This window comes from Cupressus sempervirens, chromosome 8, assembly GCF_028749045.1.
Source record: "Cupressus sempervirens isolate cs-2001-9-10 chromosome 8, ASM2874904v1, whole genome shotgun sequence".
Lineage (NCBI taxonomy): Eukaryota > Viridiplantae > Streptophyta > Pinopsida > Cupressales > Cupressaceae > Cupressus > Cupressus sempervirens.
This window is the reverse complement of record NC_143125.1, coordinates 281,078,413-281,101,804: the sequence shown is the minus strand read 5'-3', so window position 1 is coordinate 281,101,804 and position 23,392 is coordinate 281,078,413. Positions and strand designations below refer to the sequence as shown.

Genomic DNA, 23,392 nt, shown 5'->3' with positions numbered 1-23,392 from the left:
AACTTATATCTTGAAAATATTCTAGATTGATTTGATTTACATTTTACATATATACATATATGTTTCTAGAGATATTTAGTTTATTTAAATATGTTGTTGCTTCTGATCTATCTACTGTATAGGTAAAATACTAAAGGTTTACCACACAAAGAATCTTTTTGATGAAATGATGTATTCACCAAATAAGAAGTATTACCAATGTAGGATGGAATGAATTATTTATTATATCATCCCCAAAATACCTCAATAGGAGACAAGAGGTAGTTGAATCATGAGCTTTCCATTGAGTTCGAAGATATTTTTAGAAAAAAAATATGTATTTTTGGAGAATGGTTAACACTATAAAAGACAAGTTATCTAAATAGATTATTGAATTTTTTGTTAGAAAATATCAACTAGGATAAGATTATAAATCAAGGATAACAACATGATTTGGTATCCTATTTCCAAGATAAAATAGGCTACAAAGAAAGAAAAGTGGTTCACTCATAATATTCTAAAATGCTAATTTGGGTATAAATTGTGTCTTGTTGTCTTTATGGGCTTCATTTGGCTGGTCATTAGCTGAAAAACTAGGAATATATAAAGATCAATTAAATAGGGATAATCATTTATAGTTTTTGTATGAACACATTTTAGACTATTTTAAATTAAATATATTGATTTTCCTTTGCATTGAGTTGCCATAATAATTTTTTTTGCTTCAAATCCATATAGTAGATTAAATAAAATGTCTCATTATTTCTATATTCACCACTACTTATAGGTGAAAAAAGAACATTCAAGCATTCAAGGACTATTGTAATATTTTTTATGCAAGCTCACAATGTCCAATAGACTTTCAAACAACCAAAATGCTTCATCCCATGTATGAAAGTTTTCATTTAGAAAATAGTTATTCTGTGGTAAATGAAATATTTTATATATTCAACAATGAACGATCTATGATTCACTTGTAACATTTAGCAAATAGTTTGAATACTTGACTTTCTATAATATTTAGTTACTTGTATGCACATTTTTGGGGAGCCAAATGACAAAGATGACCTTGAAATATTTGAATACATTCCTTTTCATATGAGTGATTATGAACATATGTCAAGATAGATTGAAATATACATATATATTTTTATCGCACACTTATGTAGTGCACACATTTAGATATGTGTAGTTACTTTTAAACATGTTAATCTAGTGTAACTTATAAAATGTCTAATATAAGTCTAGGTTGAAAAAGGTTATAATTTTTTAATGGAATTTGTCAAATAAAGTTATTTCAGTAGATGTTTTTTAGTCAACATAGAAGTTTGAAACATAGAAAATGTTAGTTATTATTTTATTTTCTTCATAGAAAGATCATGAAGTCAACAAAAGGAAAATTAGGTGATAAAATTTTGTTCCTGGGTAGTGCCACAATAATGGTTCCCACTTTCCATAATGAAGAAATTAGATGGAAAGTGGGGAAGCTAAATTTTAGGGGCTTCAAATGAAGCCAAATCTTTGAATGAAGGTCCCAAGGGGCTTCACTCGAAGCCCCTATGTCGATATTGGTGTGGGGGTTTTGAATGAATCTTAGGGCTTCATTTGAATCTGACATGCAGACCTCATTCATACTCCTAATAACCGATCAAAAAAGCTTTTAAATCCAACATTTTTTCTTGTTTGCCCCATGGTTTCATGTATGAGTTGGTGGACTAGGGTGCTAAGAGGGAAGTCAGTAACATCATACCTTGCATCAGCATCTCTTTCTATGATGCAGGAGCACCTATTCATTGGATTTCTCATGGATAAATTCATATTTTAAATTATATTTAAATGGTATTCAAAAAGAAACTCAATTTAAATAGTGTTTTTACTTTATCCCATGGCAACTCAAGTGAAACACCTTCTTCTTCTAGTTGATGGAAGAATGTCATGTCCTTTAAACACACAAGAAAAACTTCAAAATATATACTGGGGCTTTTATTGATGAATTCAACCCAAACACCATTTCCTAATGCCTCCATGAAAGTTTTTTGAGCCAACTCTAGTTCATCACGCTCAAAATGAAGAACCCTAGTGTTGTTCAACAATTCAATGGGTACATCTTCTTTGCTCTTCTTCAGAAGAGACTTTGTTGTGTTAAGAGAATCTAAGGCTACACCGGGGTCTGCTGAAATCAATAAGTCACCCATCTTAATAAAGGAATGAGCATCACGTGGATCTATGCGAGTTTCCTTTCTTAGAATTTCCAAAGCCTTCTCTCACTGCCCTTGTTGAGCATATATATGGCCTATAGCTTTCAAGCTCTCACAGTTCTCAGGGTGAACCTCCAGAACCTTTTCAAAATTTGAGAGAGAACTCTTAAGATCTCCCAATTTCATTTAACCTGTCCCAACCCAAAGTATGGCAACACAAAATCTTGTGGCTTCTGGCTTTCCTTGTCTGATGCCATGTAGTAGCGGCCAGCAATTTCATAATCACCTTTGCTATGATAAGATCGTGCAAGATTATAATATGAATGAGATTTCATGAGAGGGTGGTCTGTTGAAACAAGAGCTATCTCAGTCAACTATTCATTTGGATCTCCACATTGCTAATCACTTGGATCAATGCTTTTCTCTTTCTTCACAAAATAGGTTTGGTCCCAGAGTTTAGCAAGTCAAGAAATTGAACCATCTAGGTTAGTGTCTCCCCTCCCAAATGATTTCCTCAAAATCAATATAGATGGGTTTTCAAGGAGTAATCCATGTCCAACGGGAATGGGTGGTACTAGTAGTGGAACTTTAAGCCCTGTTTAAGTTTTCCTTTTCTACTTCCTTAAGTACTCATTCTAAAAATTAGATGGAAGCTTGGGCTATTCTCTATACTCTTGAGAAAGCCTGTGTATCGATCTGGAAAATGTTTTTTGCAAGATGGACTATGATTCTTGTCACCCTTCTGAATAGTGGAAATTTTCTAGATTGCTTTTGGAGGCTAGCCCTGGTGGCTATGCTAATGTACAATTTAATATGTTTGAGAATGAATATGAACCTTTTTGTTAGTATTATTCTATATGTTAAGTAGTTAGCTATAGATGCACCCTTATGTGTGATCTTTTTTCTTAAATCAATACAAAAAGGTGTGGCCCCTCAGGCTACAATTTATGTGGAAATGTAAAATGTAAAATAAACATAGATATGAGATAAGAAAAATAATAAACAATGGAATAATAACAAAAGCAATAGCCATTGCTAAAGTCTACCCTTCTCATACTTTGTCACTTGCATAAATTCAAAAGAAGAGATGCTATAAGCCCTAGAAAAGACATAGCTATTGAACCTATGAATTCTCATAAAACTTTTCAATGTGGAAATCATTTCTCATCATGCATCTGAAAAAGAAGTCTCACCGTAGATTTTTCTTAAAATCACAGTCAATGAATTTAAGGCTATAAGAACAAACATTCCTACCAAATATGACACTTTGGGTTTCAATGTTGAAACTAAAAAGCATCAACCTACGTTGGACAAAACAATTTAAACAAATTGAAATGGAGTACCCAAATTAGGAATTGCTAAATGTCTTAATCAACTAGTTTTTACGCTCTGCAGCAACGACCTAGTATTTATACCAATTATGCTAATTTTTGTGGAATATGTATCATAAATATTGCCTCAAATCCTTAGCCTACCCTATGGGCCCAAAACCTGTCCAGTTTGCAAGTACTAACTAGAATTCAAAACCAATATCTTGATGTATTTGATAGATCATTGTCAATTGTCTGATTTCTCTTTATTATCGTTTCTTGAAGGATTGATGGATGGATGCTTAACCAATTGATGTCTTAATTATAAATATTTAAATGATTGGATGCTAGAATGGTTGATACTCGAATAGTTGATATTTGCCTGTATAAGTGACTGATTATTTGCTTGCTGGTTTGATTGTTTGGTTATTTTGATATTTGATTCCCAATTGATGATAGGTGGACAACTGAATGGTTTACTTTGATGGATTCAGGATTGATGATTTAAAAAATATTGATAGTGATGATTGAATGAATGCTACTTTGATATATTGGTGTGTAATGATTTCATAAATTGATTCTTGAATGGATTTCTAATTTTGTATCTAGTTGAATGAAATAACATTTGATGGTGAATTTCTATTGATCTTCCTTTTATATTTTATTTATAAAAGAATTGCCACCCTTCAAAAGGAATTGAGTCGCCACCCTTCATTGTTGCCTCACGGAATAATAATTTATTTCCAAATGATTGTTTGCTTCCTTCATGTTCTCTTCTCATAGAATGGTCTCTCCTTTATATCTTAATCCTTCAATACTCATAACTCTTTATTGCATTCATTTTGATCATTCACTAAACTTAATTAAATTATAATTATATTACATGTTATTTTAATTTTTTATATTTTTACTTTTTATTTTTATTATTGAATGTCATGTCAAAAAGGGGACATTATAGCGAGATGCATTACAATATAGCAAAATAACAAGAACATTATTGAAACAAACTGATACAACATTCAAATTATAAAATCAGACTGCTGCAACAACACAAATTAACCTAACAGAAAGCATAGAATACCATTCCCACAATGATCAAACATTTACCCACTGAACTACACCTCTTCTAAATAATGTAAGATACTGATAACACCTTGATATTGCCATCACACATGTCAAATTAGACTGATACACACTAAAAGCCACCCCAATCAATTGTAGCTAACATCTGGATGCACACTTATAATTGATGTCAATCAGAATATTGAAGGTCTGAAATAGGGCATAGTGGCTGTTGATACAATAGGTACAAACTCGTAGAAAGCTCACCAGATTCGCCAAAGTCTACATAACTAAGACTTAGCATCAAAGGTTCTCCCTTGGCTCCTCGAAACCACCAAATATTGGCCCTAAAATAGGATCCCTTCATCTTCAAGCTCTCACATACTTGCTCCGCTTGGTACAGCACCCCATAAAGGTCATCTATTCACTTTCAACTTGGATAGCCTACAATATGGTCTTTGTATACAATTCATTTTTTGTTGTTTCAGTATATGGTTTGAACAAGTGTGGAAAAAAATCAGATTTTTATTATGAATTTTCTATTCACCAATCTATGTCAAACTAATTAGCAAGGTCACTTTCCTAATACTTTATGAACTGGATGTTATTCGCAAGGTTAGTTTCCTAATACTCACTATAGTACTTGCTATTCAATTGAGATAGACACAGCTCATTAGTTTGTTTGTATTCTCTTTGGATTTTGTTAAAGAAGATAGCTGAATGGTATATGATGAACTAAAAGTTCTGTGGTGTCAACAAGCTTGTGCATCTCTTGAGCCAAATTACCAGCCCCAGTCATATTTTTTGTTGTTCAAAAGCGGCACCATACTAGACTATTTGCAAACAACCATGCAGATAGGCATTCTATAGATAGACTTGGGAACATCTTGCCAAGTCTTCAGTACATAATAAAGCAATTGAATTTCATAAATTGTTTTTTTGATAGTTGATTTGTTTAAATATTGCCCATCAAAAATTACTGATTACATCTCATCTTTTTTCTGCATAGGAGTTTATAGTTCTAAAGAATTTGATAGTGAAGAATTTGAAGAAGATATTGTAGCAAAGGTATATTTGGTGTTCTTTTTTAAGTGAAAATGTGATTGGAAATTTTGTATATTGTCATATTTCACTTGCAGAAAGGTCTAATTGTAAATAGAGGTGAAGTTGTATGGATTTAAGTTTCTTCTTCATTATTTATAATGCTCTCGATTCCTCCTTTGTAGCTTTAAAAATACTTGTTTATTTTCACCTTTCCAGATACCCTTTACTAGGTTCTTCAAGATTCCAAAATATCTTGGGCTGACCTCACTCCAACATGTCCTAACTCCTACTTGGTTTAGAGACCTAACTCCTTTTTATATGAGTCTTCCTCTTACTACTCCATCTACAAGTTGCAAACAAATCATCCTTCTTCCACCAACAAGTCATTACATTCAAGAAAGACCATGTTTGATGATATCAATGCACAAAAAAATAGGGAGACAATTGCTAGACTATGGTCTAACTTAAAAAGAAAAGGTGATGGAAAATTTTATTGTCCTTGCAAAATGTGTAAGGGCTAAAAGACTTGAAGATATCTAATCAAAACAGCTGAGCAACATTGTAGGCAACATGGTCACATTGAATGGGGAAATGAGTATCGCACATTGGTATGTATTTTAATAGTTTATAAATTACATAAGACATGATTTGATGATGACATCATGGTCATGGTTAATATAAGGTCATCATTTTCATATAGGTCAACATCCCTTAGTTTCATGTTATGGACCATGACAATTTGGAGAATGCGGATTTCCAAATGAGGGAACATGGAGGTGTGAATATTGAAGTAGAAGGTAATCATACCATGGAAGAAGATTAGGATGATGAAGATCATGATGATCAAAATGATCACGATGATCAAGATGATAATGATGATAATGATGATGGTGATAATGATGCAGAGTTTGATGTACCTTTACTTGAGAAGGCCCACTAGTCCCTATATGAAGGCTCCAAAATAACTCTTCTTGCCACTGTATTGCTATTGGTGAACTTGAAGGTTATCAATGGTTTATCCAATGTAGCAATGACACGTATGTTAAGGTATGCCATCTTCTTTCATTATTTTACTCATAGTTCCCTTACAATTAACATTGGGTTCGTGTAGCAATTAATATTCTTTAAATTAAGAAATTATATTTTTGGTTGTAGGTTGATAGGTGAGTGTTTGTTACCACCATCAAACATTCTACCTTGCTCATACCGAGAATTATCTGCCATCATGAAAGATATTGGAATGGAGTATCAAACAATAGATGCATGTCCGAACGATCATATTATATATCATAAAAATCATGAATTTGCAACACAATGCCCTACTTGTCATATCAGTAGATATCAATCAGATAGATTAACAAAAAAGGTGCCTCACAAGGTTCTTTGGCATATTCCCGTTATTCCACGTCTGCAACGATTATTCAAGTGCAATATCTTGGCACAATTTATGGATTACCATGCATGCAATAGAAGTCAAGATGACATTATGCGAATGCCTACAGATGGTTCGGCATTTAAGGAATTAGAGGGAAAATGGCTACACTTTAAAGAAGAACCTCATAATCTCAAGCTTTCATTGGCAGCAGACGGTGTCAATCCTTATGGAGAGATGAGATCTACTTACTCAGTGTGGCCTATTTTTGTTATCAACAATAAAATACCTCCTTGGTTGTCCATAAAGAGAGAGCACATAATGTTGAAACTAATTATTCCAGGTATTTTTTGATTTAGTGGTCATCTAAATTAATTTATTATTACTAATCCATCAAATGGTACATTTTTTAGTTTCAAAACAGCAGCAATAGAACCCTGGTAGAGTTTGACTGATTTTAGACATTTTAAATTTTTTTCCAATCTTCTTTTTTGGTCAATTTTGGTCAAGTTGATCCTCCAACCCTGAAATAGATCACTAAAAAGATGAAATGTATCTCATTTTATATATTTTTTATTCACTATAAAAAGTATTCTTCTCATGATTCATTTTAATGGTTCTTACTATTAATTATCCCATGACATTTTTTTGCAGGAAACAATACATTTTATAGGAGGCTTTATGACCTCACGCTGCGAAGATTCGGACCCACCATACATAAAAGGTGGAACATCATAACTAAACTAATTTTATCCCTTTTTTTTTTCATATCATTAATTGGTGCAACATGTTTCCTTTCATTTGGGTCTTTTCTTATACTAGCTATATCTAACAATTTTGTGTTTTTTCTTAAAAGGTGGAACTACCAAGATCAAAAATTAAAAGATGAGCTCATCAAAGATATAGAGCATGAGTTTGGTAGTAATATTTTTGATCAAAAGAAATTGTTACAAAAAGCTTCCAGACATCTTAAGGTTGTGAGGGACACATATAGAAAGAGCCTCGTCCTAAACCCAAAGTACGAGTGTCCTCCCTTTGTTTTAGTGAGTGACTGGAATGAGTTCATTTTGGATGCAAAGGAGAAAAGGGAACATCCAAAAGAAAGTACACCAAAAAATCCAAAAGAAAGTATGCAAGCAAATCCGAAAAGGTATGCAATAGTATTAACTACTAGTACATTAATGAGAAAATTTAGGATTCAACTTCAGTATCAACAATTTCAACTAGCTCAATTTAATCTATCTATTGATGAAAGGTATGTAATTCATATGCTGACACAATTTCTTATAAATATCAATCTCAATCTCAATCTGGGCATAAATCTTACATAAGATATAACTAACACAACTGCTTATAAATCGTAAATTCATATGCTAACACAATTGCTTATAAATCTCAATCTCAATGCTAACACAACTGTATATATCTCAATCTGGGCATAAATCCTACATAAGATATAAATAGTGCACTTATAACTTCACATATAGCTATATTATGTCTTGAAAATATAGTAATTCTCAACCAGATGTACCATAGTTGTATGTGTTAGCAGTATAGGTGATAAATGATATTCAGTAATTGTAATGACAAGTACAATTTTTTTGAAAAACTTTGCAAGAATTTTGCTAATGGTCAGTCTCCTAAAAGTAATAAGCATCACGTTCAATGCCAAAAACACAAGTTAAAGACAACAATCACATTCCTATCTTTGAGGACTAACAACAACACTTGTAGATTTATATTTATTGGTATTGTGGAGAGATTATCTAGCCTACACTAGGTAAGACAAACTATTCGAGACTTCATTTGGATGACATTATGTATGTTACCTATAGACCATGGCTAGGCATAGAGCCATAAGATGATGTCTTCTCCTAGCTAGGATTCATGTTGGTATCTTAGCCACTGAATGGCCATTCTTCATTGAAGATAGAGAGATTTCCGCTAACCCATGTCTAGAGACAGTTCAACTATCAATATAGTATACCACAGGAGTACTATAGTTACACCTGCTTCACCAAGGAGGTAAAGAAAGGTTGTTCTCCTAAATTGGACACAATTAGATGTATGGAAGATGTTAGTGGCCTTACCATTTATAGGTGGGACTACTTTCTAGATGTAGTGAATGATGGTGTCACTCCCTAGTACATAGAGCATTTGGCCACACATTCATTTCCTCATATAACTTATCCTATAGGGGTAATTAGTCAGGCACCACACCTTGATGTTCAGGAACCACAAGAACATCCTTTGAGGGAGGAGATACCATTATAATGGCCACTGGTAGTTCTTGTGACAATTTTTTCTCGTACTAATTTTCTTAATTTCTACAGTAAAAGTGTTAAAGTTGACTTCTTATTTTTTTCTATCCTTAATTCTTCTTTTACTATGTGACTTTTAAGAATAGTTGAAGCTTATCTAAATAGTTTTCTATCCAAGTGTCAATTTTTAAATAATTTATTGTGGATGTAGACTATACGAAACATCCTCCAAACTATGATGTAATGTTTCTGATCTTCTCAAACATTCTGAATGGTGCTCCACTGCTAGAAGCAATCAAAATTAACATAGATTAAGACAAGTCTTAAGTCATGAGTCTTTTGTTGGAACAATGCTAGGTAGTTCCTATTAGTTGCTAGTTATCTTAGCAAATCAGTGGGGATTTTGTTTCAGTTACAACCACCATTTATAAAATCAGTTCCATGCAGTGTGGAGGCTAAAGAAGCACTTTATGCACAAAGGTGATGTATTTTGAATTGAAAAGAAAAAAATACTTACTTTTCAGGTACGGGTAAAAAGGAATGCTACTAAAACAATCTTAAATCTGACATCCGCCCTCAAGTTTATACCTATTCTAGCCTTGGGGATAAAAACACTTTGAGTGTGGAATGTAGGGATAAAAATTTAATCTATAAAATCTACTAGCTATTTCAACTTTTAGCTTATCGTTTACTTTGTGTGACAATGGATAATATAGACTGTCAAAATTGATGTGTAATTTTATGGAGAGGCATGTTAGAATATGGATAAATACTTAGCATGAACTCCATGGATAAATAGCATGATTACACATGTCAATTAAAGGTATGATGCTATAATTTCTTCTCTTTTTTCATATTTTTGGTGGAACATGCTACTTTATGCTAAAACCTTCATACCGTATAATAATCCACCATTTAGTACTGATCTTTATATCTATATCATCTAACATATTTCAAACTTTTCATAGATTTCAAGACACATCAAAGGCAACAAAGGTGAGGCTAGAAAAGGTTGGGCAGCATAGACTTGGCTCTAGGGGATATTTGAAAATTAAAGCACGCATTGTAAGTAGCAATAAATGAATTGCAAAGAAAAATGATTTATAAAATGGAAATAATTTTTTTAATTAATAAAAAAATGCAGGGTGCTGATTTTAATCTGGAGGCCACAGAAGAACACAAAAAAATTGCCTTCAAGCAAGGCTATGTAGCAGTGGCTGAATGCCTACGGAAAACTTCCATTGCCCCAACCAAATAGTCTCTTGCATCAAGTGCATAGGTAAATATGCCAACATATATATTATAAATTGAATACTTGAGCAACAATTTATTTGATAATAATGTGCATGACATTGTAATGAAGCCTATTAATCGTGACATAGATCATATGCAACATCATGAAGCCCCTGATGTGCATTGTACTATCGATGGAGGTGCTCATTTGTTATTTAAAACTAATTATATAATTATTAATACAATTTAACATCTTTAATTGAACTTGGTGTAACCTTTTTGTGTTGAGGATATAGAATCATGTCGTGCTGAATGAGTGCTGAAGGATGTTCAGACTGATCATTAGGTAGATCATGTCTCACATTCAAGTAAAGAAAATCTATGTTTTGTTCTTTTAAATTAATTTATTGATTTATAGTTCTTTTACTTAAATAAAACTCGTAATTCACTAATATAAAATGGTGTGAATTTAACTCATGGAGTACTTTTTATTGCAGCAGACCCCCCTTTGGTGCAATGGCCTCATGATGTTCTTGAACGGATGAGGAGGAGACATGTGTTAGAACCAATACAGGAGAGTGATGACGAGGACATTGATATTCCTCTTAGAAATTTTATGAAAAAAATAAACGGCAAGAGAGCAAAAAAGAAATGATTATTCATGAATGACTTACTCTTGAATATTGTTAATGAATATTATTCATTAATGTTGGGTGTTAATGAATTATTTAGGAATGACTTACTCTTGAATGTTGCATGTTAATGAATTATTCACGAATGTTGTGTGTTTATGAATTTTATGTGTTAATGAATGTTATCATGTGATTATAATGATTGAATGCTATATTTCAAAAATGGATGAATTGAATGTTATTAAATGTTAATGGGGATGACGAGGACATTGATATTCCTCTTAAAAATTTTATGAAAAAAGATACAGAAAGAAAGCAAAAAAGATATGATTATTCATGAATGACTTACTCTTGAATATTGTTAATGAATATTGTGTTAATGAATATTATTCATTAATATTGGGTGTTAATGAATATTGTGTTAATGAATTATTCATGAATGACTTACTTTTGAATTATTCATGAATGTTGTGTGTTTATGAATTTTACGTGTTAATGAATGTTATCATGTGATTATAATGATTGAATGTTATATTTCAAAAATGGATGAATTGAATGTTATTAAATGTTAATAGGGAATTTAGAGTGATGTCGAGGGGGGGGGGGGGGGGCGGGGGGCAAATGAGCTTCCACCTTCACGTGGCTGGCCCTGTTAAGTAGAGAATATTTAACTATTCTCGAAACCAAGTGAAGCTCAAATTTTAATTTGAAAGCTTATAGTTAATAGTGACAACCAATTAGCAAGTCGAAATGAAGTTCTTTGTTACAGATACCTTTTTAGTTTTTAAAGCACAATATCATGTTTTAATATTGTATAGTTTTTTTTCTTAAGTTAAAGTATTCTTTTACTATAACAACATAATTTATGACCATTTTAGTAACTATTCTAACATCGCTTTATGACAAAATTTTGTTTTGGCAAAGATGGCGATAAGTGGTACTATCTATTCCTTGGGAGATTGGATTGCACAGGTTAGTATCTCAACATCAACATGGCAAATGGTGTGAAATTGCACTTTCCTTAGTTGTGGTTGCATACCTATTGCACTCTTTTATTTGAAAAATGAATAGAAATACCATATCTAGTAGCTTCTCTATATTGTATTCATTTATTGGTAATGATTCAATGTCATGCCATTTGATGGTATCTTCTAGAGTTTCATTTAGTTGTAAGGTGTGTCTTATCTTTTCAAGTTTGTATACTCCATTTGGTAGTTTGGTATTAATTGATGATGTCTAGGATCTTCAACCTTCACTGTAGTCTTCATCATCATCCAACTTGTTGTTTGGTATTTTTCATGTTATCCTCTATTTCCATGGTCTTCAGCATGGCTGTGTATTTTATCTATCTAGTTCAAAAACTCTATGTGCCTAAGGTGGAAGCCATTTAGAACTAACAGTTGGAGAGATCGTGTTTCCCCTTGTAAAACTAGAAAATGTCATGAGTTTAAGGTCAAGAAGGAAGAAGTCATAACATTTTGAGTAGCAAAATATGCTTAAAATTACATATTTAGTTGATTCTTTGGTAAAGTTTCTTATTTCAATTCAATTGATTTTGGTTGTCAACCAAATTCCTAAATCCAATGTATATTGTATTTCAATGCTACATTTTCATAGGGATCTAAGTAAAATGACAGTTGACTATTATTTATATTTGAGAATTTGTGTTGTGCCTTACTATGATCCTCTGATAATAGAGGACAAATCAATCTGAATTTGTTTCTCATGTCCCATGTTCGATGCTTCTTCTTGTGTAACTAACCACTTTTGATGTGAGTTATGAACTCTGATGCTAGTATGCTATTACATTGCCATTTATTATAGAGTAAATATAATAATTATCTCTGAATATACTGTAAGGGTCTCTAAACATGAGTAAAGCAGTATTACATAACATAGATCTAAACTCAAAATTCATGATGTTTTCCACTCTAGAGAAAGAGGGGAACTTAATATACTCATAACACACCCCATCAGAAGAGATCCATTGGATGGTTTTTGTTGGGGTTTGACTCTCCTAGTGTAGCGCTAAGCTACACTTCTAGGTGCTAGGATATTTTCTCTTGTTGGTGGTTCTAAACCCGTTGAATGCTTTAGATAATTGTCTATCAAATTTTGGTTGAAGGAGCTATGCTTGGGCTGTCAAGTCTTATGCAAAGTTTGTCCTATTTTGTGGTGATAACATGAACTTTTATCAGTGCATAAGTATGGTCTATAAATTCTTAGAGTCTTTAGTGCCTCTAAGATTTACACCATTGGGTGACTAATTCTTTGAAGTCCCTAATGTTTGGTGACATTGAGCTATACCTATGTGAGTTATGTTTGGGTTTTCCTTCCTCATATTCATTTCACTTTTGTGAGTTGTTTTGCCCAAGACCATTGGAAATTCCCTTTGCTAGTTCCAAAAATTGGATGGATCTAGTATAATTTTGGGCTATTCTATGTTTGTATTCTAGTTGAAATAGAGATCTCTCCACTTCAATCGTGGTTGATGAGAGGCCACGGGTGAAGCATTGAATATGAGAGTTTTCCATTTTTTTGTAGAGATTGCATCTCTATAGGATACATGCCTAATGATTGCCATTTTGTGTTGGATAGGTGTTGTCACTTGATGGAGGGCCGTGGGAAATGACCATTTCCAATTAGAGCTTTTGATTATGTTTTAGATTTTCCTTTTGAGGACTTGTTTTCTAATGAAGAAGAAACTTTCTTTGATTATATTGATGCTTCTCATGCTATTGGTCTGAGCTAGACTTCTATCGCTTCCATTCTTGTCACAATTTTGGATGTTAGACCGTATTTCAGGTGTGATATCCACTAGCCTTGTGGCCTATGTTGTTGAAGTTACTACTCCCACTTCTATTTTGAACAAAATTCTACTGATAATGCTGACTCTTAAATAATCAATCTTGGGCCTTTTTGATAGGTTGTAGTGGAGTTTCCTTTGTTGCAATCCTAACAATAGCATTTCTTAGACTTTTGTCCAAGTGCATAGGAAAAGGTTTATTTTGTTGTGTTGTTGATGCCCTATGTTTATGCTTTCATCCCTTGTTTGTGTAAAGGTTAACAACCCCTTGTTTTGGCTATTATAGAAAAACAACATATCAATATCATCCTTTTAGATTGAACAATACTAGACGAGTAATGATACTATCTTGAAAAATACAAGAAGCCAAGACTACAATATACACTCGTTTGATGAAGAAAATAAAATCCTTCCAACAATAATTAGTCAGAACTATCAAAGTGAATTTTTAGGATTGTATAAATACAATTGGAAAATGGATCAAGAAGATTTCATGTCTTTCTCATGGGTGGCAACTTTGGTTATTATGTGTAAAATTGGCCTCATTCTTTTAACAATTATTTTCATGTTATCCGTAGAATTATTTTTTATCATTTAAGTTTCTTGTTCTTGCAAGATGAACTACAAGATGCAGTGTTATTGGTGTTTGCAAATAAGTAGGATATTCCCTATGCAATGAATGTTGCAGAGATCATGATAAACTTGGGTTGCATTCTCTTAGGCAACGACACTTGTAAGGATTAAATTCTTTATAATTTTTAGTATTAAAAATTCTAGATACTAATCATCTATTATGTTGCACTATTTCTACTTTGCATATAGTTTATCATCACTCTAGTAAATGAGAAAAAAATTGGAATGTTTAGTGTTGCTTGTGAAACAGCTTGTATCATGTCCTAAGGTATATACAAAGCATATGTGATTTTTTGTTAGAAATAAATCCTTTTATTTTAGTTCTTATGGATTTTGTTTTATTTTGCAGGTTTGAAAGATTACAGTCGAATAGGGTTAAAGAATTTTGTATTACAAAAACATCTTATTTCTTTATTGATACAGATAGATTGAGGAGGTAAAAATTCAGTTTTGATGCATACTCATATGTAGGATGCAAACTTATTTTGATGTGACATTATGTGTGTTCTCTTTCACATTTTACTATCAATTTTCTATCCAATTTAATGACCCAAAACTACTAAGAAAAATTGTGAAGCTACTGATCATGCCATTTTTGTAGTGCTTATTGAGAGTAAGCCAGTTTATATCAGCATTAGCTATAATCTCCCTGGCATTCCACACCATACATTCTGTGATGAGCCTATTCCATTATGGCTCACTCCCAAGTGGGCTTTTTTCCTCCTTTTAGGTAAATTAGTTTCTTCTACATGGACTTTTTGATTTGATTCTACTTTTTTTAGCATCATTATTTAGAATCTTGCATTGCTCATTGCATTTGAAGCCACTTGTTACTTTTTTTTAAAATAGTTTTTTTGGCTAGCATGAACTATAGGCTAAGCAATCCAAGAAGTTTGGAAGTAGCTGTGGAAACAACTATAGATTTCCTAAATGCAACAGTTAAGCAAGTGTTGGTTAGGGGTCCAAAGCTAAGGTTTGTTAAGGAAAAAGATGCATTTACGGAATTGAAAAATGCTTTAGGTTATGTTGTGACCGCAATGCCATCGACTAAGGGTACAGTTTCAGAGACTCTTCCACATTTCATAAGAACTTACTGGGGTGTAGTCGATACTGCATTTTGTGCTGAAATAGTTGAGTCTATAGATGCTTACTTATTTGCAGGGCCCATTTTTAATGAATATAGCTCAATGGGATATTCATTACTCTTGAAGAAGGAGAAAGTTACAATTGTGCAGACTAATCTAGTAACTATCACAAATGGACCTACTTTTGGGTGTATATTAATGAAAGACTTCTTAGAAGCCATCGCAAAGAAGTTGAAGCACAATACAATGGCCTTCAATAATTATTAGCATATATTTGTGCCTCATAGTGTTCTCTTGAAAGGTGCTCCAAAGGAGGCTCTTAGAGTCAAATTGTTATTCAAACACATCTAGGTAAAATTATTGAGAATCACTACATATCATAAAATGACTTATGTTCAGTTGGTACTTCAATCCTTGGTTTTGTTTTTGTTCCTATAGATAAATGAGTAAACACTTCTTATTTGTAGGCCATGCTATCAAATGAGACAGTTGTCATTGTAGAAACTGGTGACTCTTGGTTCAACTTCCATAAGCTTAAACTCTCAGAGAAATGCAGGTAATGCAAAATCTTTCGCAAAAGTTTATATAATTAAATTTCTGACTCATTTATTTTGATGATGGATCATAGTGTATGATTTAAAATGTTGATCTAACCAAGAAACTATTGAACAACAAAATTTTGAACAACAAAGTTCATAAAATTATCATACATGATTTGTCTAACTAACTAGCTTGTTACCTATAAGTCGCAAATTTGCACTAAAATAGTTCCTACAATTTATTGCAATTATTTATGCCCCTATTTGGAATTGGTTATCAGGTTTAGTTTGAAGAATCAGTAATTTGTGACATTATTTTTCTTAAGGCTTTTGTCAATGTTGAATGATTCATTCTAATGTTGATTTTGTAGGTATAAGTTTCAGATGCAGTATGGATCAATTGGTTGGTCTGTTGGAGCTACACTGGGATATGCTCAAGCATTGTACAGGATGAGTTTAAGGCCCAATCCCATCACCTTGAGAGGATTGTAAGGCTTTTATTCCATCATCATTGATATTCCCCAATACCATTTGTATCTCTACTAGGATACTTCCTTCATTGCAATAGTCTTTGAATATCCATTCTTGCTATTACAATCAATGCTAGGAAAGCTTTAACACACAAATCCACTCAGAGTTTCAAAAGAGAACTAAGGTTAGATTGAAGGATGTGGAATTTATTTCTCTGTCCAGACCATGTGGCAACAATTTTAGCAATTTTGCAGTACCACCTAGAATACTTAAATGATGCCCTAATTCTTTGTCATTGCTTATTCCACAAAGTGCCCATAACGTAGAACTGTGTATAACATAGTGCCCCTCATAACCAGTCTATGTTGCACTACTATTAACTACGTACATAATTCCTCCCTACTACCCTCAACCCTTAAGCATACTTGGATTTCTCAATGGTTGCATAGTACTTGCACTTAAATCAGTTTTATTAAGTGTCTATTGACTGCACATCTTTTCTTGTGTTTTTCTACAAACACAATATTTTAGAATAATTTCTAAATCCATTTGCAATCCCTAAATGATACATGATGTCCAAGTTTCAGCTATTTAATTGCAATTATTGAGTTTCTAAAGGATCCATGTAATTCATCATTTTATGAAAGGTTCAGTTAGTTTACTAAATCTTTCTTTCTAGTTGCAAAAAAATGCAATAACTATATGCAAGAATAATGAACTAAAAAGTGATCCAAACTAAACTGAATCAAATATCAACACACCTAACAAGACAAATGACATGCATTAGCACTAAAATTTTCATCTAGTAAAATAATAAAATAAACACAATTGCTATTAAAATCTTGTACTACCTTTTTATGTTTATCTCTTACCTATCTGCAACTCCATAATCGATATTGACAGTCTCTTGCCCTCACCATGCAATTGAAGTACTTTAGTTTTATTGATGCAGCTGAACTACGAGTGCTTTTTGTGTTGTTGACAAATCGTAAGCTTTCAACTTTTGTGAAGCCATTATGGATGCAAATGAACAACTGGTGAGGTGTCAATTTTAAGGCAATTTTTTGTTTCTATAATGTATAGTTCAATTGCTAGAAATATTTCATCTAGATTGTTAATTGATAGATTGTTAACTTTTCATGTCATTTTCTACTTTGGTTGGGTAGTTTTTCTTGCATTTGTAAATCGTAAATCTTGTTGCAGTCTTTAGCCTAATGACAGTTCGATATTACATCCAAGGCAATAACATAGTTGACTTAATACTTTGCATCAAAGAAAACATCAAAGGATAATATTTGAATTGTGGATATTTGTAAATTATGTTGGTTTTAGACATAGTTATAGTTATATATGTGCTCTTATGATGATGTGATTGGGACTGTAAGTTTTTTTGTCACGTTTATCTGTTTGAAAAATAGATGAAATTATTGGCTTCATTCCTAATAAATAATTCTTTCCTAATTTTATTCTTCCCTACATGAACCAAAATTTAGAGGTGTTGTGCCAATTATTACAAAGGCTTTTCTCTCATAGGAGCCATTTAAACTGCACAAAATTTGAGTTGTAAAGCATAATTGCTCGGTGGAGACTCAGGATATCGTGCACATTTCTTCCTCCTTCCCATTATTTTGTATGAAATAAATCATGTGACAAACGAAACAATGGTGTGGATATAGAAATGTGCACGCTACCCTGACTCTCATGCACCAAGCAATTATGCTTTAGAATCAAGTTTTGTGCAGTTTAGAAGTCTCCTATGAGAGCAAAGATTTTAGAATAAATGGGATAGCTCATTGAAATTTCTACATATCTTCGTCTCAATTTTGACACAAATGCAATATTTTGGTCGAAATTTTGATGAAAACTGGTTCACTTTGGCTTCGCGAGTATGGCACCGACAGAAAAATGTAAAACGCTTTCGTCACAATTTTGGCAAAAATGCAATATTTTGGTCAAAATTTTGACACAAAACTGGCCCACTTTGGTGTCACGTATATGCCACCAGAGGAGAAATGTGAATTGGATTCATCGCAATTTTGACGCACCACTATGAAGGTTTACGTCAAAATTTTGACGAGCACTACTGGCAAATGAGGTAATATCAGTTCAGCTTGGACCAGTGAATGAGACAAAATTTGTGTCGATAAGTCGACCTTTATGTTGTCAAAATTTTGATGCAAAATGTATGTGGCAAAAATCTAACCAAAAAAGACCGACAACAAGCTTGGTCGCCTTATCGACCTACTCTTGTCAAAAGTTTGACCTTTTTGTGTCGAAATTCAAGCCCAAATTTACTAGTGGTATGTATATATGTATGTATATATGTATGTATGTATGTATGTATGTATATATGTATATATGTATGTATATATGTATATGTATATATGTATATATATGTATATGTATATGTATATATATGTATATATGTATATATATATACACATATACATACACATATGTACATATGTAAATATATACACACACACACACACATATATATATACATGTGTGTGTGTGTGTGTGTGTATAAATGTACACACACACACACACACACACACACACACACACACACACACACACACACACACACATATATATATGTATATGTATGTATGTATGTATGTATGTATGTATGTATGCACACACACACACACACACATGTATATATTTAATTATTTGTTTATTTTGGATGATATATTATTAGATTTTGATAAATTTAAATTTTATTTTGTTTTCATGTAAGAGAACTTAATTGAGTATAGTGGATATAAAAATAATTAATATATGAATTGTCATGGAAAGTTTTTATTTTCTCTATATTTTTTTATATCATTTATTTATTTTATTTATTTTCTATAATCTAAATATCATTTTACATTCATTAATTAAATAAAATAATTTTTTAATAATTTTTTAATTGATTTATAAATATCAAATTTCATCATTATATTTACCTTTAAAAAAAATTATAATTAAATATCCTTTATTAAATATTATTTATTATACAATATAAAGAATTAGATTTTCTATAATTATCTTAATCTTAAATTAATAAAAAATATTTGATAAACCAAGAGAATGCATGAGAAAAAGGTAAGTAAAAAAAGAACTAAGTGTTGAAAGAAGTTTGAAATAAAAATACTATTTTAACAAAGATGCAATGCATCTAGTTCCTACCTATAGTAGTTTAGTAGTTTTGATTTGTGTTGTGGATAGTAGTTTTGAGTTTTGTTGAGTTTAATGGAAATAAGTAATATCAATGCAAAGTTTTGTTTAATAATTATGATAAATGTTATAGTTTTTTTTAGAAAAAATAAAATACTTTTAGAATTTCTCATTATCTTGAAGGTACCAAATATTGAGGATAGATTTATTTTATGAACATGCTAGGTAAATAGGCAAAAGTCTATGATGCAATGGTAACTTGTGAGCCTCTCATGTGGGAGGTCATGGGTTTGAATCCACCCTAGCTTAACAAATAATAATTAATCTAGGCTTCAACCATTTATAGATCAAAAAAACAAAAACATGCTAGATAAATAATTTCTTCTAGATTATAAAAAAATCAACATAAATTAAAATTGCAAATAAAATGTTAAAAATTTGAATAAAAAGTCTACAGTTATAATTAAATTGTATAACAAAACAACCAATCAAATTGTCAATAAATATATTTTTGTGAATTATTTCAATTATAATATATATTAAAATGTTATAGTTCCAAAAAGTAATTGAATAATAAACTATTTAGATTGGACAAACATATGTAAAAGTTGCACTCTCTACTGTAGCAGAAAATAACCAATCAAATTATCAATAAATATATTGTGTTGAATTATTTTTAATGCATTAAATATGCAAACTTTATAGTTCAAAACTATTTGAATAATAAATTGTTCTAATTGGACAAACCAATTAAAAAGTTGAAGTGCATTGAATGCTATATTTTCTTGCCTACTACAGAAAATAATATTTAAGAGGTGGGGACTAATAATTAAGAAGCTGACAATGTTAGTCCTTTCCTATACACTAAGATACTGCATCAAAGTGCATAATGCATTGTGTGGAGGGGGCATGGGTTCATGGAATGTATGGAGTAGAAATGGCTAAAACCCAAACTAGAATGTAAGGGAGAATGTCATTGCCATGCATGTCCCATACCCATACATGTCTGTGGCATGCTCTGGCATCCTTTCTGTACTATGTCTAGATTTGACAACAAGATTTGATATTTTAGCCATGGTCATTTGATCGACATTTGTGCAAGTTCAAGGTTATATTTAAATTTGAACCTCAAATCATTGTCTCCTGCCTGATCTACCCATAATACATTTGACGAGCTCAGTTGTATGAAATATTTATTTCTATCTCGCATCACCTACTAAAGCAATGTTCTACTTTGATGTTATTTCTCTCTCTATTAGTGGTTATTATGGAGGCATACAAATAGAGAGACCCATTTGTTGGATAATGTTGTCCTTGATGTCACACAAAAGTCATATTAGTCATTAGTCTCAAGTTCACCGAGCTCAGATAGTCTGCAATGCAATTTATAGTACCAACCGAGCTCACTCGGTCATCAAAGAAAATGTGGAAGACAGTGTTAACTGAGCTAACTCAGTCAATGAAGGAAATGTGAAAAGTTAGTGTTAATCGAGCTTCACTCAGTCTCCAAAGGTTAGTTTCCATCGAGCTCACTCGGTCATCAAATGAATTATGGAAAAGTCAATGTTAACCAAGCTTCACTCAGTCTCCAAAGGTTAGTTTCCACCGAGCTCACTCGGTCATCAAATGAATTATGGAAAAGTTAGTGTTAACCGAGCTTCACTCGGTCTCCAAAGGTTAGTTTCCACTGAGTTCACTCGGTTATCTAAGGAAACTCAATAATTACCAAGTTCTCCCAGTGATTGATGATTTGTCACGAAGTTCGTTGTATCAACCGAGCTCAGTCGGTTAACACAAGAATTATTTTCTGAACAAATTTCACCGTGTTGGGTCGGCTAGTATAGGGATTTGCTAATTAATTACTTTTAGCCAACTATTGTAATTGTTTTTTTTAGTCAGTGATTTGAGCTGACTAAGATAATCTAAAAGGTATATATGGTCATTCAAGTTATGAATTAAACTATGTGATTATGAAAAAGTTATGAATGCAAATTATAGTATGAAGAGGTGAATGTTGAGAAAAGTCTAATGGAGGATCAGATGTGTTAAAGGAGCTGCAAAGTTGTATTTGATCAGTAAGGATCCAGTCAAGCATAACAGAGATCTGCAATCAACAAAGATAAGTTGCATATTATATCAGGTCATTTCATTGTTGCTTTCTAACCATTGTAACAGTGTATTCAAAATCTCTTAACAGAGTTGGTTTAATAGCCATTCAATAAATCCTTTAACAAGGTGACAGTTCAGTTGAATTGTTCTAAAGACCTCTAGCAAGGAGACTCCTAACAGGGTGATTAAATCCTTTAATAGGGTCACACCTAATAGTGTGTTTTTGTAACCTTTAACAGGGTTGGCTCCTAACAGGGCTCACTTCAGAAGAGTGAAAAAAAGTTACATTGGTGGTTTTTCCCATATTGGGTTTCAACGTTAAAGCTGGTGTCTCTTGTGTTCTTAATTACTAAATTACTTTGTGCATGATATCATATCAGTTCTTAATATTTATCATTTTCTGCATTATCAAGTTTCAACATTTTATTAATCAGATCAAAGGTATATTCATACATCTTAGGGACTGTGGAAAGTTTTTGTAGTAACTGATTTGCCCCCTCCCCCTCTCAGTTACTCTATTCTCATTTCCAACAATTGGTATCAGATCTTTTAGTGCTTGCAAGAAAAGATTTCAAGGATCTAAGCCTAAGATCAAGATGTCTTAAAAAAGAGAAATTCCAAAACTCAACAGAGATGACTTCTCCACATGGAAAGGATTGATGAGACTTCATCTGGCTACTGTTGGTGATACTGGACTAGAATACCTTGAAGAAAAATATGAAGAACCTCCTGGCACATTGTCTGTCAATGACATTGTTGAAAAGAAGACTCACAACAATATGATGATAGACATAGCATCCGCTCTCAGTTATGAAGAATTTGATGACATTAAGGACTACACAACTACCTTTGAGATGTGGAACAAGCTAAAAGAGATCTATGGAGGAGATGATAATGTAAGAAGAGAAAAAGCAAAAAGTCTAAGAGGACAATTTGATCAAATGAGGATGAAAACATTGCAAAATATGTTGAAAGAGTTAAAGAATGTGTGAGTGCAATCAGAGCATCTGGAGGTGATATCAAAGGAGAAACAGTTATAAGCAAAGTTCTCATAACCTTGCTTCATGTTTATGCAATCAGAGTTTCTGCAATTCAGGAAAGAAGGTGTGAAGCAAATCATCAGATAAATCTTGAGGCCATAGTTGGAAGACTAACTGCATTTGAACTAGATAACTTTGACAACTATGTTCCAACCTCCAAAAACATTGAATCAGCATTTCAAGACAAGCTCTCACTCAAAGGGAAAAACAAAAAGGAGAAGGAATCTTAGTCAGAAAGTGAAGATGAATCAAGCCAAAGTTCAGACAGTGATCTCGAAGTGATTGAAGCTCTCCTAGCAAGAAAATACTCTAGAAGCAGAGGAAAATACAAAGGTAAATTTCCTCTAATCTATTTTTCTTGTGAAAAAATTGGTCATATTGTAGCAAGGTGCCCAAACAAGAAAAATGATGATGAAAAGAAAGATTAAAAATGGAATGACAAGAAAGACTTCA

At 32.3% G+C, this 23,392-nt stretch overlaps 2 pseudogenes; one reads left to right on the top strand and one right to left on the bottom strand.

The window, feature by feature from the left end:
• LOC149542534 (protein CTR9 homolog) overlaps window positions 1-2,512 on the bottom strand; it is a 57,714-nt pseudogene extending 55,202 nt beyond the window's left edge.
• A 12,060-nt stretch (window positions 2,513-14,572) lies between these two features.
• Window positions 14,573-23,392, top strand: part of LOC149542533 (pyruvate decarboxylase 2-like) — a 43,476-nt pseudogene continuing 34,656 nt past the window's right edge.